At 42.6% G+C, this 13,029-nt stretch overlaps 1 protein-coding gene across 2 annotated transcripts in view; it reads right to left on the bottom strand.

The window, feature by feature from the left end:
• The window catches only part of LOC107375994 (protein tyrosine phosphatase receptor type E), a 38,364-nt gene extending 25,979 nt beyond the window's left edge, over positions 1-12,385 (bottom strand). For both annotated transcript variants that reach the window (XM_015944858.3, XM_015944855.3), the window contains exons 1-2: positions 11,585-12,385; positions 1,104-1,209 (exon numbers count right to left, since the gene is read on the bottom strand). The gene's annotated coding sequence lies outside the window, so the exon portion shown is untranslated. The remainder of the gene's footprint in view (positions 1-1,103; positions 1,210-11,584) is intronic.
• Positions 12,386-13,029: the final 644 nt, after the last annotated feature.

The raw sequence follows: 13,029 nt of genomic DNA, 5'->3' as shown, positions 1-13,029 counted from the left end.
CCCGCCCACCCATGGGCTGTCTCACCTGATTTCACCTTTCTCTAAAAATCTGTTAATTGATCTTTTAAGAAAGTCCAATTTCAAATAATTAAAATACAGTGCAAACTCAAATATGAAAGTACAGAATTGTACCTTTAAACAAACATTCTGTAATTTACACACTGATCAAAAAAGGAAAAAGTGGAATGATTGGGACTCATGTGATGCCTAATTACCTTCAGGTTTTGACCTGCAATAAGAGAAGGAATGCCGAGTGGAAAGATGATTGCATAAAGAACAACTTGTGTAACGCATTTTGAAAAAAGTGTCTGTACTTCCTGGGCTATTTGCTTCGTGAGGAGGTTAAAGAATGTCCCCAAGCTACGAGGGCATGAATATCAAACAAATAGCCGCCTTCAGACACACATCAGACTCTACACAGATCAATGTGACTTTAAAAATCCACATTCTGTAAATATATGACATGTATTGTCCCCAAGAAAGATGAAAATGTGTTTTTGTCCCTTTGTTTCCTTGGCACAGATGAACAAAGGCATCAGGGTGGAATATAAATAAAAAAATACCAGACACAGCTACCACTTCAACTGTCAAGCAGCAAATAAAAGAATGGGAGAAAACACAAACACACGCCGGCAAAGTGTGGCAGCAAGAGTGATGGGAGGAAGGAAGAGACACGAGATGAGAGAGAAGAGAAAGGAAGCAGGAGGAGATAAATGTCAAGATTCTGGGGTTGGAGATAACACCATAGCATCACTGATTCAATTTTTTGTCAAATGCATCTACTGTATATGTGTGGCTAAAAAAACAACTTTTTCTAAATTATATTCAGTTATTTCTAAGAGTTGCAGGAAAACATCATGTTGCAATTTCTCAGAACCTAAAATTAGCTTTTAGATCCATATGGTCTCAATGAGAGAGGAGGCGCTCGTGATTTTAGGGTTTAAGTCATCGTCTGAACTTTCCTCTGACTTCCACGTAAACAGCTGGTCTAGTTGAGATGGATAAACTTAAACCGTAAATCTAAGACTCATTACTTACAACATGCAATTTCAGCTGCTTCTTTATTTTTTTTTTATTTTGGTCCAACTCTGAATCCTACTCACATCCTTTGAGACATCAGCTACAGAAGAAGAGATGTAAGCTAGGAAGTTGATCGAGGTTTTTCTTTAAAGCTTCAAACTGATGGACGTGCAGGCAAATGACATCAACCTGAAAAAAAGCAAGAAAATGGACATTTATAAGTTAGTTAAGTACATTTTAAGTGCATTATTAGAATGGATCCAAGTGTGCAAAAAAACTCAGTAAATAGACAAATGCACAAAAACACAATAGGGATCTTTGTAACTTACTGATATGCTTAATATTCATAGTCTGCAGCAATTAATTAATTAATGCTCATGATATATTTCCTATTTAGTGTTGGTGCTTAGCCCAAAGGCTTGATCACGGCTGAAAGCAAAGAAGAAGTGAGTAATACCAGACTCAGTTGGATTACCACACCAGTCCGAGCTGCACTGAAGCTCACAAAAAGGGAAATAAATGAAACAAGTTTGGAAAACACCTCTTTTTTTCAACACTGTACAAGCTGGACTCAACTTTTCCAACTGTTTAAAAGCTGTTGGCAGTATGATACTCATGTTCGTAATAAAAAGGCACTCCTTCATAACTGAAAGCTGTGAAACAGCTCATAATCTACCTGAAAACTCGGTTCTGAATCTCAAAAGAGTGGTTGACTCATTTATTCAATACATTTGCAATGGTCTCTGGTAGGAATGAATGCCTTGTATGTCGTTCTCAGGGGAACCAATATACTGGTGGACCATTTCTCAGATCTTAAAGTTTTCCACATCACAGCTGAGCTTCAGACGCCAGGTTTGGAGTCTTATTTTCTGATATTTTGACATCTCGTCTCGGGTTGGATAACAGCAACGCGACTCTACCACTGACTTGCAGCTATAGGCTATACCAAATGTGTCTCAGTGTAAAATAACCATAACCATTTTATCTCCACAAATAACAAATGCCTGGAGGAGCTTTTGCCATGTGGTGAAGTTGCTAATGCTAACAGTTAGCTTAAACTAGCAGAGACATTCTCTGCTGTTTCCTGGATGCCAAACCAACAACAGCCTTCCCCATCGTGAGTCAAGATGGGTGAGTCCATGAACATTAAGTGACTGTGTAACATAGATCTGTCAGGCTTATCAAATCTCACCGTCTATTTTCTATCAGAAGCTAATGCAGGAGACAGGTGTGGGAGACTATTTTCTTGTTTAGCCTTTATATAAATCTCAGAGTTACTGATTATAATCAGAAAAGGCATTAAAAAATGATTTTTCAGTTACCCACACCTTTAAATATTTTACCTTCTAACAATGGTAGCTTGTATTTAAATGGGAAATTACTCAATGCAAATGGCTGGGTTCCTTATATAGGAAACCTTTTACTGATTGGCTTAATGAACTGACCTGTATCGAATTGTTTACTTTGCAAAGAGCCTTGAGTCGACTTGTCGTGATTTTGTGCTATAAAAATAAACTGAATTCAATTGAAACTGTAACATAGATTATATAAATAAAGTTACAAACAAAAGTTAAAATTCAAATAATTGAAGACTCAAATTAAGTTTTGATAAAAGGACGAACAGTACTTCTGAGTGATAAAATGCTCATGAAATACGTATGTGGAGTAGCCAGTTAGGTAGGGTTTAATGTTGCAAATCTGCAACGCCTGCCTCCAGAGGGTTAAAATTATAAATGAACACACCCACTCACTCATTCTCTATGTAATTCGTTCCATCGTCACTTGGGTTGCTGCGAGCTGGTGCAGATCTCCAGCAGTCATTGGGTGAGAGGTGGAGGACAGTCTAGACAGGTCACCAGTCCATCACAGGGCCACATACTGATAAATCATCAGTCACACACTCACTCAATTTAGAGTCGACCTGACATGCATGTCTTTGATCTGTGGGAAAAAGCCACGCATGTGTGGGGAGAACATGCTAACTCCAGGGATGTGAAACTGCAACCTTCTGGTTGCAAGGCAACAGTGCCACCATGCAGCCCATAAATACAGCACAATTAAACAAAAAGAATAAAGGCTTCTTTCTTTTTTTCTTGTTTTTTTTTTGTATAATTCAACATATTTGAACAAATGTCAAAATAAAAGTCCTATAGGTTACAAAAAAGGCCATTAATCTTCCTTTCCTTGGATTATTTTATGAAACTTTTATGATAGCATCTTCAGCTTTTCACGTTTTCCTCCTTTCAGTTCTGCAAATCCATTGCAAAAAGAGGACGCAACCACTTCCTCCATGTGTCACTCCACCCCATTTACTAACACAGCAAACATGGAGGTAATTAAAGTTGCATGAAGGTGCAGTCATCGCCCAGCACTCTGTGGCTCAATCACAACTTCATCCCAAACCAGGCAACGCCGAATCCTGCAGCTCAGCACAGCAGTCTGTTCTCAGTGATTCTGATCGGTGTATGCATGGACAAAATATTAACATCATATTATTAATGCCAGTCTAACTCAGAATCCATGAAACAATGGAAAACCCCGTAAACACTAACCTTTATTTGTGATGTAGGCAGTGAGAATGATCGTTCTATTTGGAGATTGTTTGATTGAGTTTATTGCGTAATTAACCCCAAACTTTGACTCTGGTTTAGTTTTTGCAGGACTCAGCGACTCCCTGCTGAGAAACCGCCTGATCAACAAATAAAATCTGTTAGATTTTACAAGATGTAATAAAAAGACATCAAACCGAAAAGCTGAAACAATAGTCCCTTCAGGCAGCTTCACACCCACGTGCGAGCAGGTCCAGAGCCTGAAACACTCACACAGTAAAATGAGAAGCTGCTCTTCTGGGAAATAGAGGAATATTATTATCATTTTCACAGCCGTATCAGGGGATGAGAAAGTAATCTCTAGCCTCCGGTTTGAGGACTCTGAAAATGACACTTCTGGGACACAATATAGGTGAAACCAGGGACAGGAGATGATAATCATTGCAATTACAGCGTCAGTCGTTCAGCTGCAGCTCAGCCAAGGATAACAAGTAAGCTCCTTTCCTGGGATTCACTTTGAATGGTTTCAAGTGTAAAACACACACACACACACACACACACACACACACACACACACACACACACACACAATTAGCATCTGCAGGGATGAAGGTTAAGGACACTGTTTTAAACTATTCAAAGAAAAACTTGCTGTCCAAAGAGACATTTGTACTTTTTCCTACTCAGCAAGATCATGCAGCTCTTGCTAAAACACACATTTGTTTTTAGACCACAATACTGCCGAGTGAATACTTAAAAGCTTCCTGTTCTCATGTAGCAGAGCTGCATCAGGTTTGCAGACCAACAAGCAGACACGAGAGAAGAAACCACCAAGAGAACCAAGTCAAAATGTACATCTAGTGGTTTTCTACACTGGATGCAAATAAGCATAACTAGAAACTAAACACTTGAGTAGGTTTTAGGTAGCTCTTTGAACAGCTTCATTTTGGAGAAACATATTAGTTTTGGTTGAACAGATGCTGTGTTAGCAGCTTATTTATTTAAAAAATATCTGTGGTTTGTGGGTGTTTTATTTAAAGATGTGGTTCTCTGAAAAAAAAAAACATCCTGCACCTATGCCCTGCATTACCTTGTGGTAGAAAATAGATGGTGAGACGAATTTGAAAATCATGACAGATCTACATTACACTGTCACTTAACATTCATGGGCTCACGACGGGGGAAGCTGTTTTTGGTTTAGCGTCCGGGAAACAGCACAGAACATCTCAGCTGGTGGAGGCTAAACGTTAGCATTAGCAACTCCACCACACAGCAGAACACCTCCATGCACCATCCAAACATCAATGTTGAAGAGCAAACAGAGTCAGTGGTAGAGTTGTGTTGCTGTTACTCAGTCTGAGGCGAGATGTCCAAATATCAGGAAATAAGACTAAATCCTGCCTTCAGAAACTACCTTCTCCTCCAGCTGATTTGTATTTCTTGAAAAAGGCACATTTGAGCTTTTTCTCCCAGAATACAACTTACAAGGTATTCATTCCTACTAGAGACCACTGCAAATGTATGATTAAAACAGGGAACTGCATCTTTAAAGGGATACTAGGCAGTTTGGGCTTGCTTTCAGCACCCCCTAGTCCCCGTTCAGTAGAACCAAAAGTGAAACTTCTCACCTCGTTGTACATTTGTCCAACTAGGACTGCACTCCAAAGTTGCAAATGCGGTATTCTGGTGGTGGGGGGTCTGAGTAACATTTCATTAACCCTGTATAGGGTCATTTTAGCACATACTGGCTCAAGAAAAGGATGTGGAAATATGAAAAAGTTGCATTGATGCCCTTAAATAACCTTTTAAATAGGATTTACATTACATGTATGAGGTTACTTGCAGGATAAGTTAGCTTTTGAGTTAGCTACTGTGGCTTTTCTAGCTAAAGTTTGTGAAAGATCTTCCAGAATAAGCAGAAAATATAAAATGTATGACCGTATAAAGGTTATTGTGATATCTTGGGAGAAGAACCAGTGTATTCTCCAGTAATTCAGTTACTGTCGAACATTTATTCTGCTGCTTTCACAGGGAACTCACCATACAACAACTACGCTTCTTCCTCTGGTCTACCTAGAGGTCACAAAGAATTAACCGGCACAACAATGCTCCCCCTAGTGGCTCTTAGCCACAAAACACTTTTTAGACACTTTACTACATCCCCCTCCCCCTGACAAAATCAGTTAGAAATCAACCCGGTAAGGAGGATAAAAGTCACAACAAAAACAATCCTTACTCCTTAAGGTGACCAACTAGACTACCAGGTGAAATTTTACTCTGTTACCTTCGTATATCTACATAACCAAAACAAGAAAGAAAATTATTTTTTTTTTTTTTCACTCCCGGCTAAACAAAGTCATTTAAGAGAGCAGGAGCCTTCCTGCCCCTCTGTGACCTCCTCATCAGAGGCTCTTCACTCCTTGGTGCAATCTCCACGTTTTCTTGTTGTGATCCCCAAGCAGTAGCCTCCTCTGGCTCAGCGTGGACCAGTTGCTCACTGTTGCCCTGGGAGACAGCTTCAAGTTCTGGCGTTCCCTGCCGTTGTTCTTTTGAAGATGTCATTGCAGCGTCCACATATCTCTGACGCACCTGATCAATATGTCTTCTCACTCTTTGTCCATTACTAAGTGTTCCTTGGCATGAAACTGGACCAGTTTTTGTTGAAACCACTCCCGGTATCCAGGCAGGACCAGAGCTGAAGTTCTTTGTGAGAACAAAGTCCCCCTCATCTAGACTCCTGGCCTTAGAATGAAGATCATGATAATGCTTCTGCTCCATCTGTTTACTGATCACCTGACTCTTGAAGTCTGGGTGTATCAAATCCAGCGTAGATCTGAGTTTCCTTCCACACAAGAGTTCTGCTGGAGATTTCCTGGTAGTAGACTGTGGGGTTATTCAATAGCCAAAAAGAGCTCTGGCCATCTTGGTTTCCACTGACTCCCCCACTCTTTTCTTCATCAGACTTTAGAAAGTCTGCACAGCTCTCTCAGCTAACCCATTTGAGGCAGCATGGTACAGCGCTATTTTTCTATGCCGAATTCTGTTCTTCAGGGTGAACTCGTGGAACTCTTCACTTGTAAAACACGTACCATTATCCGACACGAGGACTTCTAGTAGTCCATAACAACTGAAGGTCTCCCTTAGACACCTGATGGTTGTGGCAGATGTGGAGTTGTTCACCGTGTGTGCTTCAATCCACTTGGAAAAAGCATCCACTTGAGTCAGGAACATTTTGTCCATGAAGGGGCCTGCATAATCAATGTGGATTATTTGCCGAGGTTGAGCAGGAACCTCCCATGGATGTGACGGAGCCACTGCCGGATTATTCCTATTTTCCTGACAAATGGTACAGGTCTTTACTAGCATCTCCACCTCTTTATCCATGTTTGGCCACCACATGTAGCTGCGTGCCAATCCTTTCCTTCTTGTTATTCCGGGATGGGTGTGATGAAGTTGTAGTAGTGCTGCACGGCCCTGTGGGGGAATAATTACTCTTCCTCCCCACAATATACAACCCTCCTGAGTGCTGAGCTCATCGTTTCTTTGGAAATAGGGTGTCAATGCCGACTCCGCCACTGCTCTGGGCCACCCTCTTAGTATGAACTCCCGCACCCAGCTCATGACTGGATCCTTGTCTGTCCCTTCTTTTATCTGGGCTGCACTCACCAGAGGAACATCAGTGTCCTGGAACATCAACATGCGCTCCTCTTCTCCTGTGGTTTCCTTAGTTTCTTCCTCCCTTGGAGATAACGGCAACCTGCTCAAGGCATCTGCATTGCCATGGTCTTTACCCACTTTGTACACGATGGTATGGTCGTAAGCTCCCAGGGTCACTGCCCACCTCTGAATACGTGGTGAAGCCATCTGTGGCATTGCCCTCATTTCATTAAATAAAGAAATCAGTGGCTGATGGTCAGTGACGATGGTGAACTGATGTCCATCGACGTTCTTGTGGAACCTCTTCACGCCAAATACCACAGCTAGGCCATCTTTGTCCAACTGTGAGTAATTATTTCCCGCTGTCGTGAGTGTCTTTGAGACAAACCCTATGGGTTGTTCTGACCCATCCGGCATTCCATGAGAAAGCACTGCCCCTATTCCATAAGGTGAGGCATCACAGGCCAAGAGGAGAGGCTTGCTGCTGTCAAAATGTACTAACACATGTCCATTTCTCTTCCTTCCTCAGCAACCCATGCAATGGTGCCAGTCGACTTGAGAGGTTTGGCAGGAACTTATGATAGTAGTTTTAACAGTCCCAAATAGGCTTTCAGCTCTGTGACGTTACGTGGTGGTGGAGCGTTTGCTATGGCGTCGACTTTCTCTTGGAGTGGATGTAGTCCGGTGGCATTTATTCTGTGCCACAACAATGTCACTTCCTGAGCCACAAACTCACACTTGCTTCTCTTCAGTCTCAGTCCTCCTTTTTCCAATCTTTCCAGGACTTCCTCCAGGTTCCTTAGATGTTCTTGTTCATCTCTCCCTGAAACCAAAATGTCATCCAGGTACACTGCCACATTTGGCACTCCCCTCAAGATGTTCTCCATGGTTCTTTGGAAGATAGCCGGACTGGATGCTACTCCAAATGGCAGGCGGGTATAAGTGTATAACGCCTTGTGTGTGTTCACTGTGACATATTTCCTGGATTCTTCATGCAACACCACCTGCTGATAAGCATGGCTCATATCCAGTTTGGTAAAAAACTTTCCTCCAGACAGTTGAGCGAGAAAATCCTCCACTTTAGGAATCAGATATTGCTCTAACTTGGCCACTCTGTTGACGGTCAGCTTATAATCTCCACAGAGTCTGATGGATCCATCTGGTTTTTGAACAGGAACTACTGGAGCAGCCCACTCTGCAAACTGCACTGGTTCAATAATCTGTTCATCCAGCAGTCTTTGAATCTCTCTCTCCACTCGCGGTTTCACTGTGTAGGGTACTGGTCTGGGTTTATAAAAACGCGGTTGAGCTTCAGTGTCCACATAAATGCTGGCTTTCATGCCCTCCAGCTTTCCCAGCCCCTCCTTAAAAACCTCTGAATGGCTTTCCAGCACCTCTGTTTTTGGTGTCAGGCTAACCTGGTTAACCAGCTGATTAGCCATGTCCAGTTGCTGCAGCCAGCTGCGTCCCGACAAATTTGGTCCCATGCCTTCTACTATCACTATGGGAAGTTGTCCTTTTGTTTTCTCTTGTTGCACCTCCACTTCTGCCATCCCCAGAACTTCCAACGTCTCCCCAGTGTACGTTTTCAGCGTCAGTGGGCATGTGTTGAGTTCTGATACGGCTGTTTTTATCCATAGCTGCTTATATTGTTGTTCACTTATTATTGTGACCCCACAGCCTGTGTCCCCTTCAAATGTCACATCTATTCCATTTATCTTCACCTTGCGAAGAATGGGAGCAACCTTAGGTAAGTCTTGTGACATATTATAAATGGTATTTATTCCCTCTGTGTCCTCTGTCACTCTGCTCCCCCCCTCTCAGCATGTGAGCTCTCCCTTCTTTATGTGAGTCCCTCTTGCTGTTCTTTAGGCCCCCATGCACCCCCTTGTGGCTCACCTGCGGCAACATCTTTGATCGGCAGGCTCTTTTAATATGACCCCGTTTCCCACATTTATGACACAGCTCAGAAGCGAACTTGCATTCAGCTGCTACGGGCTGACCATTGCACCTATAACAGCTGAGAACCTTCCGCTGGGCCTTCTCCATGGCTAGCCTGTGCACCGCCTGGCCCCCGTATGAATGAGAAGCTGCCGGAAGATCCTCCAACAAAGTCCTCCTCAAATCTTTGACATCTTTAGAAGCAGACTCCATAGCTTGGCACAACTTAAGAGCCTTTTCAAACGTCAGGTCGGCTTCTGACAACAGCCTTCTTTGCATCCTGTCATCCTGAACACCACACACCAGTCTGTCTCTGAGCATCTGCGGCAAAACGTCTCCATATTCACAGTGTTGAGCCAGCCTCCTCAACTCAGCCACATATTCAGCCACAGTTTCTCCGGTCTTTTGCATTCTGGAGTTGAATTCAAATCTCTGCACAATCTGGCTTGGCTTGGGGCTGAAATGAGTCTGGAGTATTTGTATGAGCTCATCATAAGTTTTGTCTTTCTGCGTTTCCGGGCTTAACAAGCTCCTCAGCAAGCTGTATGTAGCCGAACCCACTCCACTTAACAAAACAGCTTTCTTTTCATCAGCGTCATCTATCTCATTTGCCTCGAAAAAAACCTCCAGCATCTCGCTGTATTGCTCCCAAGACTGGGATTCTCTGGCAAAAGGACTCACCGTTCCTATCACAGCCACCATTGTTTTTTCCCTTTGTTTTTTCTTTCTTTCTTTCTTTCTTTCTTTCTTTCTTTCTTTCTTTCTTTCACTTTTTCCCCCCTGAAGCAGCTCCTCTGGTCGCCAACACTTCCTTGCCCCGCCGCGCCTCGAAGCTCCGCTGTTTCTTCCCAGCTGATGTTTCTTTATCCTCTTCGCCAATTTATGTGATATCTTGGGAGAAGAACCAGCACATACTCCAGTAATTAAGTTACTGTCAAACCTTTATTCTGCTGCTTTCACAGGGAACTCACCATACAACAACTACACTTCTTCCTCTGGTCTACCTAGAGGTCATATAACTAACCGGCACAACAATGCTCCCCCTAGTGGCTCTTAGCCACAAAACACTTTTAAGACACTTTACTACAGTTATAATATAGTATTTGCATAAACTACTAAAATGTGATTGAGATATAGGCACCGACTGGCTGTCTGTTAGCTTTTCTGGTTGATCAATACAAATCTTTATTGTTCCAAAAGCTATTTGCAACACATCAATAGTTCAAAGAAGCACACCATAAGATCTGAACTTTAATCACTTTATGCTTGATGCTGTTGTAAATGGATGAAACACGACCGGCATAAGACACACAGCAAAGTCTACACCCATTCAGATGTCAATAAGCTCTTGCATCAGCAGACGTCTGCCACATCATCAGTGATCCTAACCCAATATCCAACATGACTTCATGGAAAGGCAACACTTTGTTGAAGCTGCAAAAACATGCAGCTTTTCTTTGAACCACCCCCACCCTGTAAAACACAAAGAGCCACACAGAGCCCCCACATAGAGGGCTGTGGAGTGCTTCTAAATTATCCTACATGTGCATCTGTGACTCTCAGCTGGCAGAGTATGTACTCAGTTGTGTCTCTTTAGGTAACAGGCTCCAGCTAAACCCACATGCAAATCAGAGAGTGCACCACTTTCAGCATGTTTCTCACCTTGTGATGCTGAAAGCCACCCATGAAGAATTAGATTTGTGCTTAACTAGAGCATGTGAATTCCCAGAGTGGGAATACAACGGATGTGTGCTTCCTGACCCAATATTCTGAAGTAATTCCAAAATTAACATCAGTTTTTTAGGCCATTTATTGAGGAGACAGGAAGTTGTGTTATTGTGAAATAGGTTATTGTTATTTACCTCAGAGACACATGTGATATTGTCTTTGTAAAAACGTACATTTTATTTATGAAAAGTGAATTACATGAGAGTATGTTTGTGTTTGCATTACAATGACACAATGTTAGCTTGTTTCCATAATGGGAGACATCGTGCACACAGCATCCAGCTCTGCAGAGGACACCAGCCCACAGGCCGCCTACTGCTGAGATACTCCATGCTTTTTGTGTCCTGATGAGCACTGTTCTCCCAGCGCCCGCTGGAATGTTATTATGATAGAAAAGCAGCAGATTCTGGTAAATCCCCTCTCTGTGTACATGGATCTCTGCGCATCAAGCTGGAGGTCTTCGGGCGCTGTGCTCCACTAACCCATATTTACTGAAACCCTGTTGGCCATGCTGAATTAGATAGAGTAAATGTCCGATCCCCGTGACCTGCATGCGCTTTTCTTTCTTAGGCGTTGCGACAGCGTTTTCTGGTAAATGCGTAAAGATCACGCTTATTGCGTTAGAGCTGCTTTTTAAAAATACACGAATTATTGAGAAATACAGAGCTTCTGTTTTGTCCGCATCTTACCGTATAGCTGCCGATGATATCCTCTCACGGCGGCTGCTGATGTCGGATTTAATGTTGTTCTTTTCTGTCTGACGCTTGTTTCTCCTTTTTTATCATTTTTGGAGAATCACAGTGAGCGCAAAAAGCTGTCGTGTTGTCTGACCGGAGCCGAGGAATGCGTTTAGGTTTCCCTGGTGATCATGTTTCCAGCGGATCTCTCAGAGGATGCGCGTCCCCTCCTGCCTGCTGGAGCTAGGCCGCGCTATGGCAGAGGAGACCCTCCCTCCCCCGGGCGCAGAGCGGTATCAGGTGGACGCTCAGCATCCTTCACATTCCAGCATCACTGAACGATAAAGGGCACGTGCACAGAAAAGACTGTTCTTGTTCTCCACCATTTTTTAAAGGTTGGTATTTAAACATGATGTTTATTCAATAAAGAAATGGTTTAGGTTTCCTGTGGTGCTGCTCTGGGGACTGATTTAAATTGAAAGCTGCTTTTGGTGTAAACATTTGTAGTGTTTTTATTCTCTCTCTCTTTCTCTCTCTCTGGCGGTATGTACAAAGTTTAGTGCTGAACAAAAAAGTGGTCAAAGGGTTTGACCTGGTAGTCGTTTTCCAAAGCAGGCTGAGCCACCTGCTGGTTGTTATTGACCTGCATGATGCCTTCAGGGGCACCCAACATGCAGGCTATTAGTAAAAGTGAGAATTATATCAGGCAGGAAGTGAAATATGAAACCCATCATTTAAATAATAGTCAACCGATACCATTTTTTTTCAAACACAACGTTTGACAACAATTAGAAGAATTTTGGCTGCATTTGAGAAAAAAAACATAAAATCAATGCAATGTGATTATTCATGTATTAGTGTAATGCTGTAAGTTGCTGATAAACAGGGGAGGCTCTAGAGGTGCGGGGTGGGGGGTGTCATCTGCTCTGTTGCATCTGATTCACATGGAGTATAGAACGCAGGGCTTGAGTCACTAGGGAGTTAAAGGGAGCCCAGCTCCCCTGAAAGAGCGATAGGCTCCCCCAGATGCACTTAACTGATACCAAGGAGTCAGAACGACCCAGTGATGACACAATGCCTTTTTGATGTGTATCAATATACCTATTCTGAAATACGTGGTACTAAGGAGTCACATGTTTTATACACACTGGGGCAATTTCAAATTTTAGTGAGTAATTACAAAAATACAAGAAGCAATTTAGTTAAAGCTACAATCTGGAATAATTGTTTTATTCAACACCACCATCTAGTGGCAAATGCATCACACCTCATGCAAATGTTTTCACTTCCTAGCGCCTCTCGTTCGTGAACACACTAGCAGACGCACAGAGCTAAAACACGTTATTTACAATTATCATTATTGTGTTATGTTGTTTATAAAAACATTTAAAAGACTTTCTTGTCCACAAGAAAAGTTGTCAACTCCACATCTGTCTAGGTATGTCCTCAATAGCTTG

Source organism: Nothobranchius furzeri, chromosome 12, assembly GCF_043380555.1.
Source record: "Nothobranchius furzeri strain GRZ-AD chromosome 12, NfurGRZ-RIMD1, whole genome shotgun sequence".
Lineage (NCBI taxonomy): Eukaryota > Metazoa > Chordata > Actinopteri > Cyprinodontiformes > Nothobranchiidae > Nothobranchius > Nothobranchius furzeri.
The sequence above is the reverse complement of the archived record's forward strand: the minus strand, read 5'-3'. Positions and strand labels throughout refer to the sequence as shown.